Raw genomic sequence first — 2283 nt, 5'->3', positions numbered from 1 at the left:
ACTAGTTTTAAGATGCTTCAATCAACACTCACTCCAGCCAACTGCATGAACTCTGAGCTAAACTGTGTCTTAGCCAAAGAAAGTGACTCCAAATGTGGTGCTTCATGTCACAGCTGCTTTCATCAGTCTTTATACATCACTAGAGCCAAACACACCTGCAAATGCTGCATCTGTTCCTCCTCAGAGCTCCTCCAGCTGCACTTTAGGAACTGAGATGTTCTTCAAGGTGCCGTGTTGGGATCGATTTCTGGGTCAAAGGACGGAGGAGAGCAGGAGGCTGAAAGTAGAGAAATGACATGAGAGTAGAGCTGATTGAAGTCACTCTGATCAGCTGAACCTTCACATTAAAGGTCTGATGCTCACAGTTCAGAGTGTTTCTGCTGCACTATAGTGAAACCACAAATGTAAGAATGTAATTTTTGAGTTTGAGAAGGACTATGTGTCTTTCCAGAGCCTGGATAGCTCAGTCGGTAGAGCATCAGACTTTTAATCTGAGGGTCCAGGGTTCAAGTCCCTGTTCAGGCGAGACTAGTTTTAAACACAAGACAAGACAGTCACATTCTGGACAACAGATGCTTTAAGAACATCCATCATGTAAACACAGGATCAGGGTCAACAGCACCACTCATGATGCAGTGTTCAGACACCACCTTCAACATGTTGAGTCATCGCTCACCTGGAGGTTTTACAACTATTACTACTGTTACTGTTCTTGGGAAACCCGTCGGTTTCACAGCCATAAACACCTCCATGTGACTCTGTTTCATTAATGAGCCATTAGCCATGTGAGTTGGGGGTTTACATCTGAGACGCCACATCGGTCAGTTAGAGCAGAAGAACCCCTTTTTGATTGGAGGTGAAACACCTTCTAGAGCCACAAAGAGAAGTCCAGCTGATTCTTACTTCAGTGCTTTGGATTCCCCATAATCGAACACCAAAAAGAGTGTATTGTAGATGAGAACATGTTGAGCCTGGATAGCTCAGTGTCTAGGAGTGAAGGAAGTCGTCTATGTTACAGCTACATTGGGGATAAGCAGTCTCTCGTAGCTACATGTACTGGCAGCAGAGGGACATATTTTAAAACTGAAAACCCCAGAGATAGTCCTGAAGTTANTCTTCCATCAGAGCCTGGATAGCTCAGTCGGTAGAGCATCAGACTTTTAATCTGAGGGTCCAGGGTTCAAGTCCCTGTTCAGGTGAGACTAGTTTTAAGATGCTTCAATCAACACTTACTCCAGCCAACTGCATAAACTCTGAGCAAAATTGTGTCTTAGCCAAAGAAAGTGACTCCAAATGTGGTGCTTCATGTCAGAGCTGCTTTCATCAGTCTTTATACATCACTAGAGCCAAACACACCTGCGAATGCTGCATCTGTTCCTCCTCAGAGCTCCTCCAGCTGCACTTTAGGAACTGAGATGTTCTTCAAGGTGACGTGTTGGGATCGATTTCTGGGTCAAAGGACAGAGGACTGAGGAGACCAGGAGGCTGAAAGTAGAGAAATGACATGAGAGTAGAGCTGATTGAAGTCACTCTGATCAGCTGAACCTTCAGATTAAAGGTCTGACGCTCAAAGTTCAGAGTGTTTCTGCTGCACTATAGTGAAACCACAAATGTAAGAATGTAATTTGGGATTTTGAGAAGGACTTTTTAGATTTCCAGAGCCCGGATAGCTCAGTCGGTAGAGCATCAGACTTTTAATCTGAGGGTCCAGGGTTCAAGTCCCTGTTCAGGCGAGACTAGTTTTAAACTCAAGACAAGACAGTCACATTCTGGACAACAGATGCTTTAAGAACATCCATCATGTAAACACAGGATCAAGGTCAACAGCACCACTCATGATGCAGTGTTCAGACACCACCTTCAGTTGAGTCATCGCTGACCTGGAGGTTTCACAACTATTATTACTGTTGCTGTTCTTAGGAAACCCGTCGGTTTTACAGCCATAAACACCTCCATGTGACTCTGTTTCATTAATGAGCCATTAGCCATGTGAGTTGGGGGTTTACATCTGAGACGCCCCATCGGTCAGTTGAAGCAGAAGAACCCTCTTTGATTGGAGGTGAAACACCTCCTAGAGCCACAAAGAGAAGTCCAGCTGATTCTTACTTAAGTGGTTTGGATTCCCCACAATCGAACACCAAAAAGAGTGTATTGTAGATGAGAACATGTTGAGCCTGGATAGCTCAGTGTCCAGGAGTGAAGGAAGCCGTCTATGTTACAACTACATTGGGGATAAGCAGTCTCTCGTAGCTACATGTACTGGCAGCAGAGGGACATATTTTA

The 2283-nt window shown here is 44.7% G+C and overlaps 1 protein-coding gene and 3 non-coding genes across 4 annotated transcripts in view; all 4 read left to right on the top strand.

Moving 5' to 3' along the window:
- The window catches only part of LOC103358183 (calpain-9), a 34646-nt gene that overhangs the window by 14421 nt on the left and 17942 nt on the right, over positions 1–2283 (top strand). The window lies entirely within an intron of this gene.
- On the top strand, positions 453–525 carry trnak-uuu (transfer RNA lysine (anticodon UUU)). Its single transcript has one exon. It is a non-coding gene; the product is annotated as a tRNA-Lys (tRNA).
- On the top strand, positions 1127–1199 carry trnak-uuu (transfer RNA lysine (anticodon UUU)). The gene has a single exon. It is a non-coding gene; the product is annotated as a tRNA-Lys (tRNA).
- On the top strand, positions 1661–1733 carry trnak-uuu (transfer RNA lysine (anticodon UUU)). The gene has a single exon. It is a non-coding gene; the product is annotated as a tRNA-Lys (tRNA).

Source organism: Stegastes partitus, unplaced genomic scaffold, assembly GCF_000690725.1.
Source record: "Stegastes partitus isolate 25-593 unplaced genomic scaffold, Stegastes_partitus-1.0.2 Scaffold296, whole genome shotgun sequence".
In the NCBI taxonomy this organism is placed as follows: Eukaryota; Metazoa; Chordata; class Actinopteri; family Pomacentridae; genus Stegastes; species Stegastes partitus.
The sequence above is the reverse complement of the archived record's forward strand: the minus strand, read 5'-3'. Positions and strand labels throughout refer to the sequence as shown.